This window comes from Heterocephalus glaber, unplaced genomic scaffold (genome assembly GCF_053883595.1).
Source record: "Heterocephalus glaber isolate CG9 unplaced genomic scaffold, H.glaber_assembly_v1.0 deba00001687, whole genome shotgun sequence".
NCBI classification, from domain to species: Eukaryota; Metazoa; Chordata; class Mammalia; order Rodentia; family Bathyergidae; genus Heterocephalus; species Heterocephalus glaber.
The window spans coordinates 14,065,326-14,093,282 of record NW_028258412.1 but is presented as its reverse complement, the minus strand read 5'-3'; the positions used below and the strand labels follow the sequence as shown (position 1 = coordinate 14,093,282).

General features: G+C 39.4%; 1 protein-coding gene and 1 long non-coding RNA gene across 3 annotated transcripts in view; one reads left to right on the top strand and one right to left on the bottom strand.

The window, feature by feature from the left end:
• The window catches only part of Ccdc60 (coiled-coil domain containing 60), a 203,485-nt gene that overhangs the window by 40,547 nt on the left and 134,981 nt on the right, over nt 1-27,957 (top strand). The window lies entirely within an intron of this gene.
• On the bottom strand, nt 1,123-26,990 carry LOC110348818 (uncharacterized). Its single transcript, XR_015446276.1, has 3 exons — nt 26,714-26,990; nt 24,284-24,400; nt 1,123-2,171 (listed from the first exon to the last, which is right to left on the bottom strand). It is a non-coding gene; the product is annotated as an uncharacterized LOC110348818 (long non-coding RNA).

Here is a 27,957-nt window from a genome sequence, read left to right as displayed (position 1 = left end):
CTTTGAAAAAGAAGGGGAGTGCAGTTCGGGCCCCATCTCTCCCCACAGCTTTACTGCTCATAAAAGCAGCTGGGTGAAGGGCTTCTGGATCGACAACTCTACTTCATTTTTTGTCCCTCTGTCGGCTGCAATGTAAGACAGCTCGAGGAGAAATTAATACTCGAAGTCAGTGTCCGCCTGCTGACAGCAGATCAAGGCTGAAAGACAAATTGCTCATTACAGATCAGGGAGCCAGAGCTGGGAGAGGAGTGCTTTGCTGTCCCCTGCTAGCTCAGGCAGCTCGCACCAGTGACTAACTTTGCATGGGACACACCCGGACTTCTGCCTACCTAGCTTTGAGGTTTGCAGGGGCCCACAAAGGGCTACTTCTAGGGGAGCGGCCTCTAATCGGCTACGTTTGTCACCTGTCACCCACACGCTCAAGCCTAATTCTCTGGAAAAGCTGTGTGTGCATGCCACCTGTCACCTACCTATTCTGGGTCATGGTGGTGATCTTCTTTGGTGGGAGCAGGGCTGACAGAAAGGCAGAGGACCCTTGAACAATGAGAAATCAAATGTGGGCAAAATTCTCACAGTTTCCCTTGCCTACACCCCTCATCACTCTCCTCCGATGCTTCACTTCTTCCAGACACTTCGCTTCCCTGATGGTCAAGGATATTATATTTTAGGGGTTCAGTCCCACACAAGCTCCTGACCCAAACATCAAATGGGGGCTGGCACCCAGGCCGCACTGACCTGGCTAACCCAGGTGCCTTGGTGCCCTGGAAGGTGGCTTTGTCCACTTGGAGAGAGGCTGACTTTTTCCAATTTGCATAAAGGCGCTGCTTGGCTTAGACTGAGTGCTTGTAATTTAGAGCTACTGGCTTATGTGTCTAGTGTATATCTCCCCTAAGTAGAATGTAAGCTCTAGGAGGGCAGAGAAGGTGCTGGAAATACTCCATTTGCCTCTCCAGGGCCACTTGCCACTCTTCTCCCTGTCCCATGCCCAAGGAAGAGGACGATTTCATGGTGTCCCTTGCTCCCCTGCTGCCGGTTGAATTCAGCCAACTGGAAGGACCAGCCGGAAATCAAGGGTGGGAGAGGAGAGAGCTAGGTACAGTATTTGACCCCAGCCACCTTTCTGATGCATTGACTTGGTTATTTGTGACTCTGTGCCTGAGGCCATAGCTTCTGTCACATGGCCTCCTGGGAATGACCCTCCTGGATCTGGCTGCTGCTTGCTGGCTTTGCCCCTTCAGGCCTAAGAGTGGTAAAGTCTCCCTGGTGTTACCAGCCCCTGGCCTCACCTTTGTAAATACTCCCTTGAGTTCAACAGTTCTCAGCTTTCCAATTGAAGCTGGGCGTGGTGGCACACAACTGTAATCCCAGCACTCAGGGAGGCTGAAGCAGGAGGATCACAAATTCAAGCCTAGACTGGGCAATTTAGGGAGACCCTGTCCCAAAATAAAAAAAAAATAAAGGGGTAGGGGATGTAGCTCAGTGTGAAAGCCCAAGTTCAAAAAATTCCCAACTCGAATACACTTGGTTCATTGCTATGTCCTCCATGCCTTGAAGGGTACCTGGCAGAAAGCAACCATCAGAGTTTGTTGAATGAATGAATGCTGACTCCCAGTGGGGACAGGGCTTGTTCATGCCATTCCTCATCTAAAACTCACCAGCACCCCCTTCACTCGCCCCCACAGCTAGGCTGCAGCAAACCAATCACGAAGACTGTTCCTCCCACCTCATTTTTCCACACTCAGCAGACCTCAAATCTCTCTGTTCTCAACAATTTGTTTCGGACAACAGTTAGACCCTGTCTGAAAAATTTAGCTTCCATCTCTCGCCAGTAGGGGAAAAAATAAGTGAAACCCTTAGGGGAGCATCCTTTCTCATTTCTGGGGAAAAAAAATCTGTTTTCCCTGCCATTCTTCTTTTCTTTCCACCCATTTGCCAGACCCAGTCTCCTAAATGAGTGCTCGTGGGTGCTTGCTGGCCAGGATAATTCCACGCTGCAGAAGCTTGGAGCAGAAATGCAGAGCTGGGCATCTGGGGAGCCATTGTGCAGTCTCATCAAAGGTGCTTCTTTGGGGGCAGCGGTCCAAGGGCTGTTGGGCATAACGACCAGATGTCAGCATTCCAGCCCTGGAGATGGTGCAGCACTTTCCCTCTGGGGCTTCGCGGAAATGACACTGTCAGAGAAAACAATGATTTAATGGCCACATGACAGGAGCCTTGAGACTAATGGTACCCAACCTAGAAAAATGTAGGAGACAACTGGAAGGCAATTACGACATAGTCTGTGCCTACAAGGCTGTCATTACCAGTGGAGCATCGCTAGGAAGGCTCTCTCCGTTGGAAGGTCAGATTCAATTCCTACGGCACCAAGTCTTGGGGAGAAAACAGACACAGGGTGGATAGTTCTGTATTTTTACCAGGAATTTTCCAGAATCATATGCAGAGCACCTCCTCCATCTGTCTCTCCTCTTCCTCCTTCTCCCCCCTTCTCCTCCCTCCTTATCTCTCCCTCTCCCTTTAATATCTCTCTCCCTTCTCTGCCTTTCTCTTCTTCCTCCTTTCTCCCTCCTCTCTCTCTCCCTCTGCCTCCTTTCTGCCCTCCTTCTGTACTCTCTTTCTCTCTCTCTCCCTCTCCCTCTCCTTCCTTTCTCCCCTCCTCCTCTTTTCTTCCCCTTCCCCCTCCAGTCCTAATGATGCAGTTCTCCAGCTTCCCATACACAGCTCCCACAAACCTTTGTTTATGCGGACTAGGAAAAGTGACATTGCCTACTTGACAACTGGCTTTTGATTAGAAACACTGAGCTCTGCTGGAGTAATTGTGCTACACATAAGAAACAGATTTGAGGGCCTGAGGAGAATTCCCTGGAGGCCTGAAATAGTGGTCTAAAAAAAGGAACTCTGTCTTATGCATAGTTTGAACTTACATCCATGCCTTCCAGTATTTGCTAGATTTTTCTGTAATGAGCAGGTGGGATTTTTTTATGACAAAAGTCATAATTTCACCCGTTTTTATTGCCGAAAGGATAAGCATTGTGCATAAAAAAGCAGATATCTCTCTTAACTAGCACTCCTTGTCCATCTCCCGTCTCCAGAAGTGAATACTTTTATGCATATTATGTGGCTTCTCCCACACCATTTCCCACTGGCATGAATATATATACATGAATCTTTACACATTTCACTTTTATAATTATTTTGCTCTTCACAAATGGGATTATGCCCCATGTATTCATTTCACAAGCTTTTAAAACTTAAGGCTCTGTCTTGGAAGTCTTTCCATGTTGGAATTGGTACATAAGAGATTTACCTTATTGTCTCTAATCCTGCCTAGGAACCAGCTGTGTTACTCAACCGTGGTTTTTTGTTTTTTGTTTTTTTTGGGTTTTTTGGGTTTTTTTGGCACCAGGGATCGAACTCGGGACCTTGAGCTTGCGAGGCAGGTGCCAGAACAACTGAGCTAAATCCCCAGCAACCATGGTTTATTTCACCAAGTTCCCAAAGATACACAATCAAGTTCCTCTTAACATCTCCCTACTACATGCAATAAACAAATACTTTGTGTTGCCTATTTGGACACAGGAGCTCATATTTCTATATGGGAGAGATAATTATACCCATTAAGACACTTTGAGTTGCAGTAAATGAAGATCCAAGTGGCTAAACAATAAGGACTTGATGTCCTTATATTACCTAGAAGTCTGATGGTGGGGAGTTTCCAAAATTGGGTAATTCAATGGCTTAGTGCCATCATTATGAACCCAGGCAGTTTTCTTTTCATCTTTCTGTTATTGTTTTTGTTTTTGGTACCAGAGATCAAACTCAGGACCTTATGCTTGCGAGGCAAGCAGCGGAACCATTGAGCTACATCCCTGGCTTTCTTTTCATCTTTCTGGTCTACCCTTCTCAGAAAAATAGGAATGCCTCCTCAGTGGACCCACAATGGCTGGAGACTTTTTAGGTGATATGTGCAGCCATAGCCCTTCAGCTTTCTTCAGGTCCATTGGCCAAGATTGAGCTGCAAACTAATATATACACCTGTCACCAGCACAAGGAATAGAATGACCATGATTGGCATGAACCAATTGTAATTCTTCCTCTGGGTCTTGGAAGAAGAAAGGGAAAAGAAATGGATTTTATTAATCAAACTACCCTTCATAAAAATCTATATCAATTTCAGTCTACAAAGAGTACCTGAATATCAGTTAGTTTCCATTTAAAATTTTTTTAAGAGTGTGATGGGCAAAGAAGACATTTTCTTGCATTTGCCTGATCACTGAGATTGAGGAATCTATGTATTTATTGTCTATCTCCATTTTCCCCTCTGAGAATTAGATATTTGGATCATTGCTTATTTTCTATCAGGTAGTTTGCTGTGTTCTTACTGGTTTGTAAAAGTTCTATATTTGTGTCCTGGAAACAAATGTAATCAAAAAACTTATAAAGGTTGTAAAGGTTTTAAAGGACAAAGAACACTGAAATTATCCATCTTTATTTTTGCTTAGAATCTCAAGAGCTTCTGTAACAGTTCAGGAAGGAGATGAAAATTCATTTCATGAAGAAGGTTATGGTGACATGCTTTCCAAATCATGTGCTTCAGAACACAAGTTCTTTGCCAGATCTTAAAATGCAACTGGAGAGCAACACATAATATGTTCCTGTTTCAAAATCTCACAGTGCACAGGTAGCATATAGACAAGCTCTTTTTGATTAGGACTACAACCCACCTGTGTGATCTCAGACTCACTGCCTTTCCTCTCTGGGTCTCATTTCATTCATTGTAAAATAGTCCCCTCCAGATTGTTATGGGACATAGCAGCTAGATTAGTGCCCTGTCTATAGCCTTATGGCTCTTACCATTCTCACTCATGCCCATGGCTTCCCATAGTAGCACCATAGTGGTTCATCTGTGATCTGGGGCAGTCCAGAAGGAGCAAGATGTAATGCCCTTAGGAAGAGCCCTTCACCCATTATAAATAAAAATCGGTGGATAAATAACTGGGTAGCTTTGCCTTCAGATACAATGCTTCTAAGAAATATTCTATACCAGGAGTTCACAAAAGACCACCCACCAACCAAATCTGGCTCATTACTAGCATTTACAAAATTTTACTGAAGCACAGCCACATCTGTGTGTTTATATAGTGTCTCTATTTCCTTTCACTCTACAAGAAGAGAGACTATGCCCTGCAAAACCTCTTTCTAGACAAGCTTGCTGAGCCCTCCATTCTGTATACTATTCCTCAGTAGGGCCCAGTAGGGCTGAACCTAAGTTGCCCATTTGGTTTCCTACATGGTCATTAACACACCTTCCTTTGCTGTCTCACTCTCTTCCTGGTGCTTCCTGGGACACCCCCACGTATACTCTGTGTAACCATAAAGCTATAATATCCGAAGCAGTAGGTACAATTGGAAAAGACTGGGTAAGAATTGCAGACTATGGAATTGCTGAGGTCCCAGCCCAAGACATCTTTAGGGTTAACCTCCTCCCCTCATATCCCATTTCTTCCACAAATCAACACCAACTCTCTCTCTCTCTCTCCTCTCTCTCTCTGATACAAACACACTCATACATACAAATACATACAAACATACACACACGGAGCAAGCCTCCCATTCATTGGGGTGGTAGTTTTGCTCACATTACCATTACCAACTGAAGACTTGCAAGCTAAATGTGCAAATGGAAGATGAAGATGCCCTTCTTTCCTCTACGTCTAAGAAAGCACCCTAACTCCTGCCTGTTATGTGCCCATATAAAAGAGATAGACTTTCTCTATGGGGACACATGTCTGCTTATCTATAACTTCTCATATTTTCATACATAGAATAAATAGGTCATTGGACACCTCTCCTTGAAGGGGAGACAGTTCCCATATCTCATTATCACATGCGCAGCTACAATAATGCCACTCTCAAAATTTAAGGGACAAGGTGATAGTCTCTTAGATACAAGGTTGCATCTTCCTATCTACAGGCAATTGCACAAGTTGTTCCTACTGCCTGGAACACTCACTTCACAAATGCACTTTTGTAATGATTTGGGTCTCAGGTTAGATATCACTTGTCCCACAGACGCCTTCTCTAATCCTCTCTTCAAGTGCTCCCTATCCACATGCAGGCTGGGTCTTTCCGAAGCACCACCTTTGCAGTGTTGGTTACATTTGTTCATTGTGATACTTACCATGTTAACTAAATAAACACTTGTTTAATGTCTTTCCCACCTGAAAATAAGTTTCATTAGGTTAGGAAATCATCTCTCCTATTGATAGTTATAGCCTCAGTTTCTGCTCAATCTACTCAATCCACTCAATGGATGCTCAACACATATATTTTTAAATAGGTGAATGAATGGATGGATGAATACATGAATGAATGGAGCCCTCAGAAAAGTCAGTGGTCATTCTTCCGGTTTAAGAAATCCAGGACGAAGCATGTGATGGCCTCCAGGAGCTCTTGCTTCTCATATTCTAACATGCATGTGATCATCCATTGATCTTGTTAAATGCAGAGCTCCAAGTTCTGTAGCTCTGCATCTCTAGCAGGTGCTTGGGTGATGCAGGCTCCTATCTCTGAAGCAGACTTTGAAGTACAAGGACACAGATGCTCTTAACCAAGAACAGTAGCAGGTGGATTTATACATAAAATGCTTATTCTTTTTGCCTTCATTGACATTTATTTTCAAGAAAGATTCTCAAAGCAGCAATACTTCCCAGTAGGGCAGCCATGCTACATGACTTCTCCTGGATTCTAACCTCAGGCAAGCAAGGCAGGCCTTGGTATAGTACATGCTGGGGGCCTCTGTGATGCTATTTCTCCAGGGATAGCAGGTCTTAGCCACTGACCTCACCAAGGCACCCAATTTCTTATGATTTGACTTAACATAAGGATATTAGGATGCTGAGCTGACTCAAATTCAAGACACATCAGAAAGTGAACGGTCACCCAATGACAGCTGCCTCAGTGAGACCAGCAGCTCCATTGTCACTATCTGTGCACCTGTAATCTCCTTTCCCAAGTATACATAATTATGTGTGTACATCACACAATATACAAATGTATATGTCTATGTACATGTGTGTATATGTGATATATGTGTTTCTTCTTTTTTCTTAAATGCCTTCAACACTTGAGTGCTTTCAGAATTTGTAGAAGATATTTTGAGCTGTAGATGCTAATGACCTCAACACTAACCATCAAATTGTTGGGGTTCCAGGAAATGGCTCAATGCCTTGGGTGTAATATAATGTTAGAGCTTGGGCTCTACCCTGGGACTGAATTGGAGTAGGATACTACCTCCCACACTTCATAGCTGTGTGATCTAGGGCAAGTTACTTAGCCATCCTGAGCCACAGTTTCTGCCTCTGTACCATGAGAGCAATAATAATCCCTACCTGAAAGGGCTGTTGTGAATGCCAAACAGAATATGTACAATACATGCTATGGGTCCAGCACATAGCAAATAGCAATAAATAAGAGCTATTTTTATCATTATTGTCATTGTCGACCCCCATGGGGAGAGCTAAAAGAATTCTTTTTGTTTGTTTAAAAGAATTTTGATTGTAGGTTGAACAGCCTTTTTAAAATTAGGATAAGTGAAGGTCTTGTGTCTGTCTCTTCCTTCTGAGCCTCGAGAAAATGCTTGACCTGGGGTTGCCACCTTCTGGAAGCCTTTTGGAACGGGATCCTGCAGACTGCCAGAGGCCTGCTTGGCACAACTAAGTGCTCAAGACCCCTGTGCCTTCTATTATTTTGCTCCACTGTGCAATTGTGTGCACAATATTGCAAAGGACAGAGGCCAACTCTTAGGACAAGGCTCTGGAAATACTCAGAGATCTGTGATTACAAAACCAGCAAATCCAGGACCTCTCTGTTATAAGTAATAAAAACCCTTTCATAGACCACAAAAGGGACTTTATCCCAGAGACTGGGGTGTGTTGTGGTGTTCAGTAGTAGAAGATGTAATGGGACCTTCCAAAGCAGTCACCCCAGGACCCAGGATATCATTGGTCTCCTCTCCCACCTCTTCATCTCTTTACCTCTCTTTGCCTTAGTGAATAGAGATAGACAGTGTGATGGTTAAGCTTGATTATGTCAACTTGATTGGCCTGGGAAACACCTGGGAGATCGGTGACACATACTTCTGGATTTGTCCTTCCTTTCTGACACTGTTCCCCTGCTCTGCCTTCCTGCTTCCATGAACTAAGCAGCTTTGCTCCATCATGTCTTTCTACCATGCTGCTTCTCCCTTGGAGCCAGCTAACCATGGATTGAAGCCCCCTTAACACATGAACCAAATTAAATCTGTCCTTTAAGTTGTGTGTCAGATGTTGTATACAGCAATGGCAAAGCTGACTAATATAGGCACTTAACCCAAGCTGAGTCTATCGGATTCCTCCTTGAGAACTGGAACTGAGGATAGTTCATCTTGGTCGGTGGTCTCATCTGTAAAATATTCATGGTAGGGATTTAGGTGTAGCTCAGTGGTAGAGCACATGTTTAGCATGTGTGAGGGCCTGGGTTTAATCCCTAGCATAAGAAAAAAAACTGACTATGATAATCACAGTAAATTTACTTTATAGGGTCATGGTGGAGATTAAATGAGAAATTCCAATGGCAAGTTCTTCCCCAACACAAGGTACATAATGAGCACTCAGTAAAATGTGACTGCCATTATCATTGTTATCCCTAACATCAAACACCTTTGCACAAAAATTCACACACAGTAATGCTCGGTAAGCTTATGGGAAGAATGATCACTCAATCAGGGTATCACCTATGCTATTTGATGACATGGACCACGTGTTTCTGTAAAATATGTCACTGGAAGACAGTGGACTTTGCCTCCTAAACAAAGCCAAGTCAAATATACCAACCCTGGGTTTCATGTTTGTGAAGTGCAGTTGCCGTATGAAAGTTTTTGAGGGTTGCCAGGTGCTCACGATGCATTTTCCAGGTCATTAAATCTCTAGTTAGACAAACTCAATCATGTTTACTTGTTAAAATGAGATTAGGGGCATTTCAAAGATTAGGCTTATAGTGCAGGAAATATGGTTTAAGTTTTTCTGTCAGAGGGGTAGGGGATGTATCTCACAATAACATCAAAGAGGTCCACAGTGTTTTTCTCATTGTATACTTCCTGTCGTCATTCTCTCTGCTTTCACTGTTCCTGAGTAGCATGTATTTTGTCTGCATCACCACCTATACCTCCGATTCAAAAAACAAACATTCTGGAGATTTCTACCTGCATTAAATCAGGAACATTTTTATATATTTTAAATGTGGCTTCAATAAATGACTTTTGAAATGTACACCGAATAAATGCAGACAAACATGACTAATCAGATCACTCTCAGAGAGCAAGTCACAGGGAAAGTTTTGCAAGTAGAATTTTCTTCCAGTGGCTTAAAAAACAGCCTTCAAAGTGGTATCCTGTGTCTATATCTGGACAGGGTTCAAATAGATAGAAATATCACCAGTCCTTACCTTCCTGCTTCTATGTGACATTTTCAGCAAAGGAGTGCAGCAGGAAATTCAGATTCACTTAATGGAACTTCCCTCAGAGGTGAGAGCAAAGTGACAGAAAGTCAGATGGCCTTTTTTAGAACCCAACGGGGTTCTACTGAAAACTTCAGATGTTAACAAACAACTTAAGGAAGCAGAGCTCACACATGCATACTTTCTTTGGTCTTGAAAAACTGTTTAAAATCCCTCAGCATCTTCAGCATTTACATTTTCAAGTCCAAAGACCCTAGAACAATGACAGGCTCTCAATACGTCTTCAGAAAATATTTGGGGGTTTTTTGTTTTTTTAAAATTAATTTTATTGGTATATTTTAGGTATAAAATATAATGACACTCATCATTGGAAATTTGCACCTTCTCATAATCTCTCTTGGTTCTTATTTTTTCCCCATTCCCCTGCCCTCCCTTCAACCCCTCCAACCCTCCCTATTTACAAAGACTTTGTTTCCATTTTTTCATTTTCTCATATTAATTCCATTCCCTTCTTTCCTTTCCCCTACCCCTCCTACTTCCCCTTCTGCTTTGCCCATTTTCTTCCTATTTCACACTATATATTATACCTTTTAGTCCTTATTTACACTTTAAGTTTCTCACACTAGAGAAACTATTTGATATTTACACATGTGTGTCCTATTTATTTCACTTAAACCAGACTTCCAGATCACCTAAAGCAACCCCAAAGAGAAATGAGATGAAACACTCTGATACTCAACCACCTGGACTCCCTGAACTGGAAACAAAAGAGGATCTGGTAAAAATGAAATCAGAAATAATTTCTCAGATAATACCAGAGATTGTGCCCATAGTGCAAGACATGATTAATAAATCTAGAGAGGATCTGACAACCACAGCGTGATAGGCTGCGATAATTTACAGCTCTATTTGAGAGAAGCTGAGCCGGTCCCAGCACCCAGAAGGAAGCTCCCCTGCTGCCATCCCAAGCTCCTAGGGCAGAGAAGGTGAGCCAGTCCCAAAACCCAGAAGGAAGCTCCCCTGCCACCATCCCAAGCTCCTAGGGCAGAGAAGCTGACCAGCGTGGGCACCAGAAGCACCGCCCCCCCACACCGTGGAAATGAGAAGACATGTAAACAAGCCTCAAAAACAGACTTCTGGATCACCTACAGCAACCCCAAAGGGAAACAAGATGGAACAATCTGATATTCAACCACCTGGACTCTCTGAACTGGCAACAAAAGAGTATCTGGGAAAAATGAAATCACAAATAATTACTCAGATAACAGCAAAGATTTTGCTCATGGTGCAAGACATGATTAATAAATCTAGAGAGGACACAGATAAAAAAAAATATAGGATCTGAGGAATATGATGGAATCCCAACATAGGAAAAAACTGGAATCCATAAAACAGATGCAAACAGATTTTCAGTAGATGAAAAACTCCATCAAAAGTCTGCACAGCAGAATGAACCAATGTGAGGATAGAATTTCAGATATAAAAGAAAAGATTGTAATTAGTGACCAGAAAAAAAATTGCTTTAAAATTGTAAAGGAACATGAGAAATTAATCCAGCAGCTGCTAGATGATGCAAAGAAGAATAACATAAGACTGATTGGAGTCAATGAAGGAAGAGGAGAGAGTGCAGATGACATAAAAAAACTGTTCACAGAAGTGATGGCAGAAAACTTCCCAAGCAGGGGAAAAGAACTTGACATACAGATAAGTGAGGCATATAAGACTCCAGATAGCCTTGATAAAAAAAAATCTACACATAGGCATATAATAGTTAAGATTCCAGAAATCCAACAGAAGAACAAAATTCTACAAGCAGTCAGAGAAAAGAAACAAATCACATACAAAGGAAAGCCCATCAGAATCACAGCACACTTCTCAATGCAAACCCTCAAGGCAAGAAGAGCTTGGAGTGGTGTATTTCAAGCCCTAAAGGAAAACAGCCTCCAACCCAGATTGATGTACCCTGCAAAACTATCTTTCAAAATTGATGGAGAAATAAGATACTTTCATGATAAAGAGAACCTCAAAAACTTCATGAATATCAAACCGGCACTCCAAAAAATTTTAGGCAATACCCCAGGAAAAGACAATGAGGATCACAACCCCAGGAAACCCAGTAGAATGAAGCCATTGGGCGTGACAAATTAAATGCAAAGGGGGAGAACACAACAAAAAAGAAAAAGTCATGACAAGGCTTTTAAAACTTTTAACTTCATCTCCCTAATGAGCGTATAATTCAATTTTGTTATTGTACTGATTAGTATTTTTCTGATTCTAGAGTTGCACACCTTTCCTTGTGCTATACTGGCTATTTATCATCTTCTTATGTCTACTTTTTAATTGGTTTGTCTATTAATGAGCTCTAAGAATTCTTTATATATTCTGGTCATAGGTTATATGCATTGTAAACATGGTCTGTTTAAGGACTACTTTTCATTTTAATGATGTCATTTAAAGTTCTAAATTTTGACGGAATCTCATTTAGTAATTTTTTTATTTTATACTTCATGTCTTTTGTATACTAGGTAGTTCTTGCCTACCCTGAATTCATAAACATTTTCCCTTATAGTTTCTTCTTAAAGTTTTATACTTTTAGGCTTTCATATTTAGGTTCATAGATCCCTTCAAGTTATTTTTATGTATGGAAATAAAGGATTGAGGTGAATTTTTTATATATGGATACCAGGTGTTATAGTGCCATTTGCTGAAAACACTATCTCTTCCTTGGCTCTTGAATTGAGTTCATATTCTGTAAAATGTTAATGTTAAATAATCTTTCAAAACTCAGTGGACCATCTATGTGTGGTTCTATTTCTAGATTCTCTGTTTTATTCAAATGATCTATATGTCTTTCCTTACACCAACACTGCCTCGATTACTGTAGCTTTAGAAGAAGTCTTAAAATTAGGTACTAAATGTCTTCCAACACTGGTTTGTTTTTTTTTAACTTTTCTAGGTCCTTTGTACTCCCACATAACTTTTAAATTTCAATATCCAATTCTTCATTTATAGCAAGTATACACAGACCTGAATTTTTATATATACCTTGTGTTTTCTAATCCTGCTAAATTCAAGTACAAGTTCTAGGGGCTCCTAGAGATTTCTTAGTATTTTCTCTGTAGATGATCATTTCATCTACATATAAAGATTTTGCTTCTACCTTGCGAATCCTACCCTAATTGCATCATTTTATTGCCAGACTATTTTGGTGGGGCCTAGGTTTCAAAGTTTAATGGACAGATGAAGAATAAGCATATCTTCCCTTGTTCCCCACCTTAAGGAGAAAGAATTGTATCTTCTCCATTCATATAAGGCATTCTCACTGGAAGTATGGAGTACATGTCTTTAATCTGTTGAGAAGGTTCTGTTCTACTTCTAGTCTCCGGATAGCTTTTACTATAAACAGCTGTAGAATTTAGTCCAATACTTTTTCTCCACCTAGTGACAGTATCATATGCCTTTTTCCTTTCCTCTGTTAAAATGATGACTTTTGGGGGTGAATCTTCCAATGCTGAACCAACACTGCCATCCCTATAACAAAACCACTTTCTACATACTGCCTGATCTGACTTCTAATAGTTTGTTTTGTTAAACAAATTTTTATCTATGTTCAGACTTTTTTCTTCTATTATCTTTATCCAGTTTTGGGATTAGTGCAATGTTGATTCCCTAAAATGAGGGGAGAAGTGTTCCTCCTTTTTTCTGCTTTAATTATTTGATATAATTTATCAGTTAAAATGTTTATGAGCCTGCTGTTGTCATATAGGTAGGTTTTCAAGCTAGGAATATGCTTTCTTTAATAGGTGCTATTCAATTTTTTTATTTCCTCCAGAGTTAGTTTCATTAATTTGTCTTCCAAGGTACTTCTTAGAAGTTGTCAAATTTATTTCAAAACAGATTTTTGAAATATGCTTTCTATATCCTTTTAAATTCTGTAAAATCTGTGGTAATGTCTCCTAGATCTTGATATTGTAATTTAAAAATGTATAATTGAAATTGTGTAACAGGAAGAAAAGGTCTAAAGGTGCAGGGGAAGTGGGAAGGGTAGGGGAAAGGAAAAAAGGGAAAAGAAAAAATATGAGAAAAGAAAAATAATGGAAACAATGGCTTTGCAAATAGGGAAGGGTGGAGGGGGTGAAGGGAGGGCAGGGGAAGGGGAAAAAAATGAGAATCAAGATACTTATGTAATGGTACAAGATCCCAATGATGAATGTAACTGTATTTTATACCAAAAATGTACCAATAAACTTAATGGGGAAAAATAAATAAATAAATAAATCTAGAGAGGATAAAAAAATACAGGAGCTGAAGAACATGATGGAATCCCAACATAGGAAACAAGTGGAATCCATAAAACAGATACAAACAGATTTCCAGGAGATTAAAAACTCCATTGAAAACTTACACAGCAGAATGAGCGAATGTGAAGACAGAATTTCAGATATAGAAGATAAGATTGCAATTAGTAACCAGGAAAAGAAAAATTGCTTTAAAATTGTAAGGGACCATGAGAAATTAATCCAGCAGCTGCTACACAATGCGAAGAAGAATAACATAAGACTGATCAGAGTCAATGAAGAAACAGGAGAGAGTACAGATGACATAAAAAAAACTATTCACAGAAGTGCTGGCAGAAAACATCCCATCAAGGGAAAAGAACTTGACATGCAGATAAGTGAGGCATATATGACTCCAAATAGCCTTGATCAAAAAAAATCTACACATAGGCATATAATACTTAAGATTCCAGAAATCCAACAGAAGAACAAAATTCTATAAGCAGTTAGAGAAAAGAAACAAATCACATACAAAGGAAAGCCCATCAGAATCACAGCACACTTCTCAATGCAAACCCTCAAGGCAAGAAGAGCTTGAAGTGACACATTTCAAGCCCTAAAGGAAAACAACCTCCAACCCAGATTGCTGTACCCTTCAAAGCTATCTTTCAAAACTGATGGAGAAATAAGATACTTTCATGAAAAAGAGCACCTTAGGAACTTCATGAATACCAGACCAGCACTCCAAAAATTTTAGACCATATCCTAGGAAAAGACAATGAGGATCACAACCCCAAGAAGCCCAGCAGAATGAATCCATCAGGCATGACAAGAAATAAAACGCAAAGGGGGAGAATCCAACAAAAAGAAAAGGTTCATGACAATGATAAGTCAATAAGTATCAGTTATAACCATCAATGTTAATGGTCTCAATTCACCAATCAAAAGAAATAGACTGGCAGAATTGATCAAGAAGCAAGACCCAACAATTTGCTGCATACAAGAAACATGTTTAATTCAAAGAGAAACTCATAGACTGAAAGTTAAAGGATGGAAAACAATACTCCATGTGACAGGAACCCGAAAAAAAGCAGAAGTAGCTATCCTCTTTGCAGATCAAATGGATTTCAAACCAACATGGATTAAGAAAGACAAAGGACATTACATCCTTGTAATGGGAACAATCCAAGAGAAGAGATAACAATCATAAATATTTATGCACCAAACACTAGTGCACCCAACTATATAAAACAAATACTAATGGACATGAAAAATCAAATAAACACTAATACAGTAGTAATGGGGGACCTCGATATCCCACTGTCACAAATAGATACATCAACTAGACAAAAAATAAACAATGAAATACTAGAACTCAATCAAAATCTTGAACAAATGAACTTAACAAATGTTTGCAGAGTGTTCTACCCCACAAAATCAGAATACACATTCTTTTCAGCTGCACACAGGTCATTCTCCAAAATGGACCACATACTGATAGACATTTAAGTAAATGCAAAGGAACTGAACTTATCCCCTGTATATTATCAAGCCATAGTGAGATGAAATTGGAGATCCATAGCAAAAGAAACCACAAGAATTTCATAAACACATGGAAATTGAACAACACACTTCTGAATAACCAATAAGTCACAGAGGAAATTAAAGAAGAAATCAGACAGTTCCTACAATTAAATGACACTGACAATATAACATATTGGAATCTATGGGACACAATAAAAGCAGTCTTATGAGGAAAATTCATAGCAGTGAATACTCATATTAGGAATACAAAGCCAGCCCAATTAAACACCTTGATGCTGAACCTCAAGGTTCTATAAAAAGAAGAGTAGAACAAACCCAGAGCTCATACAAGGGAGGAAATGATAAAGATCAGAGCAGAAATCAATGCAATGGAGACTAAGAGAACAATACCAAAAATCAATGAAGCCAAGAGTTGGTTCTTTGAAAGAACAAAAACCCTTAGCCAACCTTATTGAAAAAGAAAAGAAAAGGCCCAAATCCATGCAATTAGGAATAAAAAGGATGAAACTACAACAGACTCAGAAGAAAACCAGGGGATCATCAATACATACTTCCAGAACCTATACACCAATAACATGGAAAACACAGAAGAAATGAACAGATTCCTAGATATATATGAATTATCAAAGTTGAACAAAGAAGACCTAAAAGTTCTAAACAAGCCAATATCAATCAATGAAATTGAAAACATAATTAAAAACTTACCAACTAAGAAAAGCCCAGGTCCTGATGGCTTCGCTGCTGAATTCTATAAGACATTTAGAGAGGAACTACTGCCACTACTGTTTAAACTCTTCAATGACATTGAAAGGGAAGCAGTGCTCCCAAATTCATTCTTGGAAGCAAGCATCACCTTGATCCCCAAAGCAGAGAAAGACCCAACTGAAAAAGAGAACTATAGGCCAATCTCACTAATGAACATAGATGCAAAAATCCTTAATAAGATACTGGCAAATAGAATGCAGAAGATCATCAAGATCATACACCCTGATCAAGTGGGATTCATCCCAGGGATGCAAGGATGGTTCAACATATGCAAATCAATAAATGTAATACACTACATCAATAGAGCTAAGGACAAAAACCATATGATCATCTCAGTAGATGCAGAAAAAACATTTGACAAAATCCAACATGCATTTATGATAAAAACCCTGCACAAAATTGGACTAGATGGTCTCTACCTCAGTCTGATAAAAGCCATCTATGAAAAACCAACAGCCAATATCATACTAAATGGACAAAAACGGAAATCCTTCACACTAAAATCAGGAATAAGACAAGGATGTCCACTATCACCATTCCTGTTCAAAATAGTTTTGGAAACATTAGCCTCAGCAATTAGACAAGAGAAAGAAATAAAAGGAATAAAGATAGGAAATGAAGAAGTCAAATTGTCAGTATTTGCAGATGACATGATACTCTATATAGAAGACCCCAAGAATTCCACCAAAAGTCTTCTAGACTTAATAACCAAATTCAGTAAAGTAGCTGGATACAAGGTCAACACATAAAAATCAATAGCTTTCCTTTACATGAACAACAGATTCACTAAGAGAGAAATAGGGCAAACAATTCCTTTCACAACAGCATCCAAAAAACTGAAATACCTAGGAATCAATCTAACAAAAGAAATCAAAAACCTCTTCTCTGACAACTATAGCACTCTGAAAAGAGAGATTGAAGACGATATCAGAAAATGGAAAAACATCCCTTGCTCCTGGATAGAAAGAATCAACATAGTGAAGTTGGCCATACTTCCAAAACTGCTATATAGATTCAACATAATTCTAATTAAAATCTCAGTAGCATACTTCATGGACCTTGAGAAAACAATCCAAAAATTCATTTGGAACAAGAAGAGGCCTAGAATAGCAAAAGCAATTCTAGGCAACAGAGACATGGCAGGGGATATCACAACCCCCAACTTGAAACTATGCTACAAAGGTGGCTCGGAGCCCCACCTTCATCCAGTGCTTCTCTCCGCAGGTCACCCAAGCAGCCTGAGGCTCCTTGGCTGTGTTCTGGTTCCTGCGGCCGGCACAGTGAAGTCCTGGGAGTGACTTGGAGCCCCGCCTTCATCTGGTGCTCCCTTTAGCCACCCAGGTGCCTGCAAGGCCCAATTCCACCCCCACCCCACCCCCCACCTTGTGGCTCTTTTGCTACCTGGTCCCACACTACAGAGGCATAGGGGATTATACTTCACATAGTTAAATGTGATAGATTGATAACTACCACAAATTGTCGTTTTCTAAGCTTCACTTGATGCTATGGTATTGCTGATTGTAACATTTGGCCCAACATGTTGCAATTGATCTAATCAGTTTTCCTTCCTGGTATAAGCAAAATAAAATAGCCTCAGAGTCATTAGAGCCTCAAAACCTAAACACAAGCCATGTCTGGAAGACACCTCTGAAAAGCAACTATTCCACAAGGGTTTTAAACACAAGCAATAAAGATACCTGCATTAAGCAATTTTGAAATATCACCCCAGGAATTAAACCAAGGACAGTACCAAAAACAAAAATGAGCAGGCATTTAAGCAAGGCACAAATGCAGGCTTCCATGCCACAAAAGGGAAATTCTGGGGGAAATGAGGTGAAAAACTCAGTTACCCAACCACCTGGACATCCTGAACTGATAGCACAGGAAGTAACAAAGCAGATACATGAGGCTCTAGAAAAATTCAAAGCAGAAATAATCTCCCAGATAAATACAGAGATGGTGAGTAGAGTGAAAGACATGATTAGAGGCTCTAGAGCAGAAACAGACAAGCAAATAGATGAGATCAGAAACATGCTGGAAGGCATGAATGCCCAGCATATGAAAGAAATGAAAACCATGATCCCAAAACATAAGAAAGAAACGGAATCCATGAAACAGATTCAAACAGATATTCAGGAGATTAAAAACTCCATTGAAAGCATGCAGAGCAGACTGAGAATCTGAAGACAGAATATCAGATATAGAAGACAGGATTGCGGTTAAGGACCATAAAAACAGAGAATTCTTAAAGATAGTAAGGGACCATGAGAAATCAATCCAACAGCTGCTAGATGATGCAAAGAAGAATAACATAAGACTGATAGGAGTCCACAAAAAAAAAAGGAAAAAGTACAATTGACATAAAAAAAAACTATTTACAGAAGTAATAGTAGAAAACTTCCCAGACAGAGGTGGAGAATTGGACACACAGATAAGTGAGGCATATAGAACTCCACCCAGCCACAATCAAAAAAAATCTACACCTAGACATATAATAGTCAAGATCCCAGAAACCCAATGGAAGAACAAAATTCTACAGGCAGTTAGAGAAAAGAAACAAATCACCTACAAAGGAAAGTCCATCAGAATCACGGCAGATTTCTCAACACAAACCCTCAAATCAAGGAGAGCCTGGAGTGAAGTATTTCAAGGCCTAAAAGAAAATACCTTCCAACCTAGACTGTTGTATCCTGCAAAATTATCTTTCAAAATCAATGGGGAAATTAGATACTTTCATGACAAAGAATACCTGAGAAATTTCATGAACACCAAACCAGCACTCCAAACAATTTTAAGCAATATCCTAGAAAAAGACAATGAAGGTCACAACTCCATGAGGGCCAACAGAGAGAAGACACTATGCAAGGTAAGGCACTAAAGAGAAAGGGGGAAAAATAAGAAAAGAGCCAACAACAATAAAACATCATGGCAAGAATGAGTCAATATCTCTCAATTATAACTATCAGTGTTAATGGTCTCAATTCACCCATCAAAAGAAATAGACTGACAGAATGGATTAAGAAGCAAAACCTAGCAATATGCTGCATACAAGAAACACACCTAACTCAAAAGGAAATTCATAGACTGAAAGTAAAAGGATGGAAAACAGTTCTCCATGTGACAGGAACCCAGAAAAAAGCAGGGGTAGCAGTCTTATTTGCAGACAAAGTAGATTTCAAACCAAATCTAATTAAAAGAGACAAAGATGGTCACTACATCCTTGGGAAGGGAACAATCCAAGAGGAAGAGATGACAATCCTAAATATTTATGCACCAAATATGAATGCCCCCAACTATACAAAACAAATATTAATGGACATGAAAAACCAAATAAACAATAACACAATTGTAGTGGGGGACCTCAACACCCCTCTATCACAAATAGACAGATCATCTAGGAAAAAAATTAACAATGAAATTCTAGAACTGAACCAAGCTATTGAACAAATGGACTTAATAGATGTTTATAGGGTGTTCCACCAGACAAAATCAGAATACACATTCTTTTCAGCTGCACAAGGGTCATTCTCCAAAATAGACCACATGCTAGCTCATAGGGCAAATCTAAGTAAATGTAAAAGAATTAAAGTTATCCCCTGTATATTATCAGACCATAGAGCAATAAAATTGGAGATCAATAACACAAGAAACTGCAAAACACCCACAAACACATGGAAATTGAATAACACTCTCCTGAACAACCAATGGATCACAGAGGAAATTAAAGAAGAAATTGGACAGTTTCTACAAGTAAATGATAACGCCATACAACATACAGGAATCTGTGGGACACAATGAAAGCAGTTCTATGCAGGAAATTCATAGCAGTGAATGCCCATATCAGGACAACAGAGAGAACTCAGTTAAATAACCTAAGGCAGAACCTCAAGCTCTGAGAAAAAGAAGAACATAACAAACCCAAAGCTCGTACAAGAAAGGAAATTATAAAGATCTGAGCAGAAATCAATGCAATGGAGACTAAGAGAATGATACAAGAAATCAATGAATTGAAGAGCTTGTTTTTTGAAAGAATAAATAAAATTGATAAACCTTTAGCCAACCTTATCAAAAAAAGGAAAGAAAAGGCTTAAATCCATGCAATTAAGAACGAAAAAGGTGAAGCCACAACAGATCCAGCAGAAATTCAGAGGATCATCAATACCTACTTTGAAAACCTGTACTCTAATAAAATGGAAAACACAGAAGAAATGGACAGATTCCTAGATACATACAAATGGCCAAAGTTAAATGAAGAAGAAATAGAAATTCTAAACACCCCAATAACAATGAGTGAAATTGAAAATGTAATAAAAAATTTACCAACAAATAAAAGCCCAGGTCCTGATGGGTTCACTGCTGAATTCCACAAGACATTTAAAGAACTATCGCCATTACTCTTTAAACTCTGCAAGGAAATTGAACGGGAACCAAGGCTTCCAAATTCTTTCCTGGAAGCAAGTGTTACCCTGATTCCAAAACCAGGGAAAGACCCAACCCAAAAAGGGAACTACAGAACAATCTCCTTAATGAACATAGATGCAAAAATCCTCAACAAGATGCTGGCAAACAGAATACAGAGGGTTATCAAGAAGATCATACACCCTGGCCAAGTCAGATTTATCCCAGGGATGCAAGGATGGTTCAACATCCATAAATCAATAAATGTAATACACTACATTAACAGAGTCAAGGACAAAAACCATATGATCATCTCAATAGATGCAGAAAAGGCATTTGACAAAATCCAGTACCCATTCATGATAAAAACACTACAGAAAATTGGAATAGGTCTTTATCTCACTCTGATTAAGGCTATCTATGAAAAACCAACAGCGAACATCATACTAAATGGTCAAAAACTGAAAACTTTCACACTAAAATCAGGAACAAGACAACAATGCCCACTATCACCACTCCTGTTCAATATTGTTCTGGAAACATTAGCCATAGCAATTAGACAGGAGAAAGAAATAAAAAGAATAAAGATAGGAAAGGAAGAAGTGAAATGGACATTATTTGCTGGTGATATGATACTATGCATAGAAGACCCAAAAAACTCAGTCAAAAGCCTTCCAGACCTAATTGACAGATTCAGTAGAGTAGCTGGATATAAGGTCAACACTCAAAAAAACAATAGCCTTCTTATACGCAAATAGCAGACCTATTGAGAGAGAAATTTGGGAAATAATTCCTTTTACAATAGCATCTAAAAAAATGAAATATCTAGGAATCAATCTAACAAAGGAAGCAAAAGACCTCTACACTGAAAACTACAGCACTCTGCAGAAGGAGATCGAAGAGGATATAAGAAAATGGAAAGATATCCCTTGTTCCTGGTTAGGAAGAATCAATATAGTGAAAATGGCCATACTTCCAAAACTACTATATAGATTTAATGCAATACTGATTGAAATTCCAACAATATACTTCACAGAACTAGAGAAAACAATCCAAAAATTCATTTGGAAGCAGAAGAAACCTAGAATAGCAAAAGCAACTCTGGGCAACAGACACATGGCTGGGGGTATCACAATCCCCAACTTGAAACTATACTACAAAGCTACTGTGATAAAAAAAAACAGCATGGTACTGGCAAAGAAACAGACCCGAGGATCAGTGGAATAGATTAGAACATGCAGAAACAACTCCAGACATACTCAACCACCTCATCTTTGACAAAGGAGCCAACCACCCTCATTGGAGAAAAGATAGCCTGTTCAATAAATGGTGTTGGAAAAACTGGATTTCAACCTGCCAAAGATTAAAACTAGACCCATACATCTATCACCATGCACTAAACTAAGATTGAAGTGGGTTACAGGTCTAAATATTAAGACAGAAACAGTAAACTTGCTGGAAGATAAGTTAGGTAGAACTCTCAATGACATTGGCATAAGAAAAGACTTTATGAACAAAACTTCAGTAGCACAGGAACTAGCACAAAGAATCAACAACTGGGCCTTCATCGTATTGAAAAGCTTCTGCACTGCAATAGAAACTACCAACAGAGCTAAGAGACAACCTACAATATGGGAAGAAATTTTTAGCAGCAGTACCTCAGACAAAGATCTACTATCTAGAATACATAAAGAATTGAAAAAAATCAGACCCCCCCCCAAATTCAAAGACCCAATTCAAAAATGGGCATCTAAAATGAACAGACATTTCTCAGACAAAGAAGTAGAAATAGCAAATAAATATATGAAAAAGTGTTAGACATCACTGGTCATTGGAGAGATGCAGATGAAAACAACACTGAGATTCCACCTCACCCCAGAAAGAATGGCTGCTATCAAGAAATCAACCAATAACAAATGCTGGCGGGGGTGTGGAGAGAAAGGAACTCTTCTCCATTGTTGGTGGGAGTGCAGACTGGTGCAACCACTGTGGAAATCCATATGGAGATACCTCAAAGAACTAGGACTAGAGGTCCCATTTGACCCACCTGCTCCCCTACTGGGTGTCTTCCCCAAGGAATTAAAAGAATCATACCACAGCGATATATGTGCACCTATGTTTATAGTGGCACAGTTTGTAATAGCTAAGGTTTGGAAACAGCCCAAGTGCCCATCAGCTGGAAACTGGATAAAGAAGATGCGTTTTTTAATATATATATATATATAAAATGGATTACTGCTCAGCCATAAAGAACGAGAAACTAGAGACATTCATAGCTAAATGGATGCACATTGAGGCCATACTCTTAAGTAAAATAAATAGGACACACATGTGTAAATACCAAATAATTTCTCTGGTGTGAGAAATGGAAAGTGTAAATAAAGATGAAAATGATTAAAATGAATAATTGATATTTGAAATAGGAAAAGGTCCAAAGGTGTAGGGGTGGCGGGAGGGGAAGGGGAAAGAGAAGAAAGGAAAGGAAAAATTATGTGAAAGAAAAAGAAATGGAAACAAAGTCTATGTAAATAAGGAAGGGTGGTGGGGTGAAAGGCACACAAGTAATGGGGGAAAAAATAAGAACTAAGATACATCATGTTCAGGTACAAATATCCAATGATAAACATAAATGTATTGTATACCTAAAATGTACCAATTAATATACAAATAAGAAAAAGAAAAAGAAAACAGAAACTATGCTACAAAGCTACTGTGATTTAAAAGAAAACAAAAAAACAGCATGGTACTGGCAAAGAAACAGACCTGAGGACCAGTGGAACAGATTAGAAGATGCAGAAACAACTCCAGACACATTCAGCCACCTTGTCTTCAACAAAGGAGCCAAACACCCTCACTGGAGGAAAGATAACCTATTTAATAAATGGTGTTGGAAAAACTGGGTTGCCAAAGATTAAAACTAGACCTATATCTCTTACCATGCACTAAAATAAAATCAAAGGGGATTAAAGATCTAAATATTAAAACAGAAATACTGAATTTTCTAGAAGATAAGTTAGGTAGAACTCTTGAAGATATTGGCATCTGAAAAGACTTTATGAACAAAACCTCAGTAGCACGGGAACTAGCACAACGAATCAATAACCAGAATCTCATCTTATTAAAAAGCTTCTGCACTGCAAGAGAAACCACCAACAGAGTGAAGAGACAACCCACAATATGGGTAAGTATTTTCACCTGCTGTTCCTCAGACAAAAGTCTACAATCTAGAATCTATAAAGAACTTTAAAAAATCAGACCTCCCAAATTTAAAGACCCAATCCAAAAATGGGCATCTGAAATGAACAGACATTCCTCAGGTAAAGAAGTAGAAATAGCAAATAAACATATGAAAAAATGTTCAACCTCACTTGTCATTTGAGAGATGCAAATGAAAACAAGCTGAGATTCCACCTCACCCCAGAAAGAATGGCTGCTATCAAGAAATCAACCAATAACAAATGCTGGCGGGGCTGTGGGGAAAGAGGAACCCTGCTCCACTGCTGGTGGGAGTGTAGACTGGTGCAACCACTGTGGAAATCAGTGTAGAGATACCTCAAAGAACTAGGACTGGAAGTCCCATTTGACCCAGCTATTCCACTGCTGGGTATCTTCCCCCCAAAATTAAAAGAATCATACCACAGAAATATATGTGCCCCCATGTTTATAGCAACACAGTTTGTAATAGCTAAAGTTTGAAAGCAGCCCAAATGCCCATCAACTGGAGACTGGATAAAGAAAATACGGGTTATTTTATAAAATGGAGTACTACTCAGCCATAAAAATTGAAAAATTAGAGACATTCATACCTAAATGGATGCACATTGAGGTGATACTCTTAAGTTAAATAAATAGGACATGGGCTGGTTATTTAGTTCAGTGGTTTCGCCGCCTGCTGTGCAAGCCCAAGAACCCGAGTTCGATTCCTGGTACCAAAAGAAAAAGAAAAAAAAAAGTTGAAGCAACATACAAACAATGAGTTTTACTTTGTGCTCGCTTCGGCAGCACATATACTAAATAAATAGGACACACGTTTAAATACTGAACAGTTTCTCTAGTGTGAGAAACTGAAAGTGTAAATAAGGACTAAATGGTATAATAGATAACGTGAAATAGGAAGAAAAGGGGCAAAGTGGAAGGGGAAGTGGGAGGGGAAGGGGAAAGGAAAGAAGGGAATGGAATTAATATGAGAAAATGAAAAAATATGGAAACAAAATCTATGTAAATAGGGAAGGGTGGAAGGGGATGAAGGGCATACAGGTAATGGGGAAAAAATAAGAACCAAGATACATCATGTACAGGTACAAGTACGCAATGGTAAATGTTAATGTATTGTATTCCTAAAATGTACCAATAAAAGAATTTTTTAAAATGTAAATAAGCACAATAAAGATGTTGAGAAGGCTGACAATAAGCAAAAAAAAAGGGGGCTATGGAATTAATATGAAAAAATGGAACCAAAGTCTTTGTAAATAGGGAGGGATGGAGGGGTTGAGGGGCGGGCAGGGGAATGGGGAAAAATGAGAACCAAGAAAGAGTACGTAAAAGTGCAAATTTCCAGTGATGAATGTCATTATATTGTATACCTAAAATGTACCAATAAAATTAACTTTTTTAAAAAAGGTGAAAACATTTAAGCTCAGAGAAGGCAAATGACCTATCCAAGGTCACTCCACCAAGAAGTAGAAGATTAAAAATTTGAAACCATGTCTGTCTGGCACTAAAATCCATGTTCTTGCTTATCTTCCCTTCCTGTCCTCTTTAGCTTCTTAAAAACATTTCCTCCAGTTCTTTATGCCTGACATGAGGGAAATGGGAGTGATTTTATGGTGGAGGGAATCTATATGCTTAGCCTCCATGTACCATGTGGTAGTCCACACAGGGCCCATACTTTTGTGGTTACTACAAAGTCTGAAGAGATCTCTAGCTTCATCAAGGCATGCCTGAAAACCAGATTTGCACTTACTAGTTGCTTCCAGAATGGACATGCTTTTGGATGCACAGAAAATTGTGATTCTCATGGGTGACTAAGGCATGGCATAGACAAACCCATGGGCCACTGTTCTCCCTAGGACTGATAGGGAAAGTGGAGTGTCTTAATCCTTTGTGTTCTTGTCATCCTTGTACACAGGCTGCTACCTCCCAGCTGTTGCATATCTTATGGTCTAAGTCTAAAATGACTCTGAAAGCCTCATATGTTTGAAAGGTGATTAAATCATGAGGCACTATTGATGACTTTCTGTTAGGAGGGGGGGTTTAGCTGGAGGTGGGTCATGTGGAGTGCATCCTGGAAAAGTGTATCTCCCTCCCTGGCTCTTTCCTTTACTCTGCTTCCTGGCCATAGTGTGAACAGCTTTCCTCCATCAGACCCTTCCACTATGCTCTTCTTGCCTTGAACCAGTCAACTATGGTTGGAAAATGTGAGCCAAATAAACCTACCCTCCTCTAATTTACGAGTGTTGAGTATTGTGTCTCAGTGACAAGATAATAACTAAAACATCGTCTTTAATAGTATCATTTTCTTCCATCTCCATTATGCTTTCCACAGAGTCATTAGTCCTCCAACAAACATTTATTGATACCTTACAAAAACAAGGCCAGATCTGACATCAGGAGCTCAGATTTAAATAAGGACAGATGTGTAAAACCTATAGCTTCGGTGCATGAGCTCGGTGTTCCAAGAAGATGGGGTTGACTAATATGCTGTAGGAGCACAGAGAGGCAAGAGTAACTCAGCTGCTGGAGGGAAAATTGAAGAAAGTGGTGATTGGCAATGCTTCATAATGGTGATAATATTTAAGTTGGATTTTGGAGAATGAGTAGGAGTTTTTTAAGTGAAAGAGGAGAGAAAGAACAACACCTGTAAGAGATGTATGTGCCTTCTGGAGCTCAATGTGTTACATAATTACTCAAGGTAACTGCAGAACAGAGTATGTGGAAGTAGAGTGTGGCCATGAGATGCAAAGCCATGAAAGGCCTTATACAACAGCCTGAGGAGTTGAGACTGTTTTGAGATCAATGAGGAACCACTGAAGGGTTTTGAATGACAGCATGGTAGTACTTTGCTTAATGGGATGGTATACACATTTTATATGGCTGCTGTCATCAATGATCACTAACTTGGTGGTTTAAAACAATAGCATTTATTGTCTCACAGTTTAGGAGGTGAGAAGTCCTAAACCAAGATATTAGCATGGTTGTTTCCTTCAGGAGGTGCTAAGAGGGAATCTGTTCCATACCTCTCTCCTAGCTTCTGGTGGTTCCAAGCAATTCTGGGTGTTTCTTGGCTTGGAGACATAACCTTTCCTTTTTCTGCTCTTCTCACTGTGCCCCCTCTTTTTCTTGTTTGGACACTAGTCATTGGATTGGGGTGCTACCATCATCAACTGTGACATCATCTAATTGCATCTGCAAAGACTCTAATTCCAAATGAGATCCCATTCTGAGATCTCAGGTAGATGTGAATTTTAGAGAGATTCTATTTAACCCACTACCACTTGTGAAGAGGCGAGAATGTCAGTGGGAACCCATGAGGCCAACCAGGAAGCCAGTCATAGGTACATCTGGGTTGAGGGTCACAGCACTATACCAAGGACTTTGGGCTGGGCTTTTCTCAAGGATATGACACAAGGAGCCCATTGAAAGGGATCTTAGAGATGCAATTGCTCATTCTTCCTCTGTTTACTAATGAATGTGATCATGGGTGCTATTAAGTGGTGGAACCAGCATATCACAACTAGACACCCTATCTCAAGGATACCTTTATAGTCTTAAGATTACTTTAATGCATTTGGCCCTTTCTAGTAAGGTTTAGTTTAAGCAGGGCTTTCAAGAGCTGAGAAACTTATTGGCAGAGGTCATAATTGCCTTAATAGACAACATTTTTTAACTACCCACTAAATGCCAGGTACTATGCAAGGTACCTTGAAATCATTGTCTCTAACTCTCACTGCATCTCTAAAAAGAAAGACACTGTTACAAATGTCTCCATTTTACAGATGAGGAAATTGATGGTGCTCAGTGAGGTTATAAGTCGTCTAGGATCATATGGTGGTAAATTTGAACTGGAATCCTAGGCCACATGATTGATGCCTAAGGAAGTTTCTCCAACTAATAAATGACTCTATTAAGAAAAAAAATATGGACACAAATATTTGTTCAATTCAAGTGGCCCTAATTAATTTTAACCCCAAAGAGGGAGTCTGCATGTTCCTAGCTTGGGATAAAGAACCAGTTCTGGAAAACTGCATGACAAATAGGGGTCGGCCCCCCTGTTGGTGAAGGTGCTCAAAAAGAGAAATACTCAGGGCCCAAGCAGGCACACTCTTGTAGAACAAGGGACCTGGGATCTGACTTAATTAATCCCCTTCTTCCTGCCAACACTTCCCTTGCCCTCCTGTCTGCTCAAAAGAAGTCTTTTTCTCTCTAGGGATTAAGAGACCTTTTCAGTTGCAGCTCATTCAGAATAAAGTTCCTTCAAAGG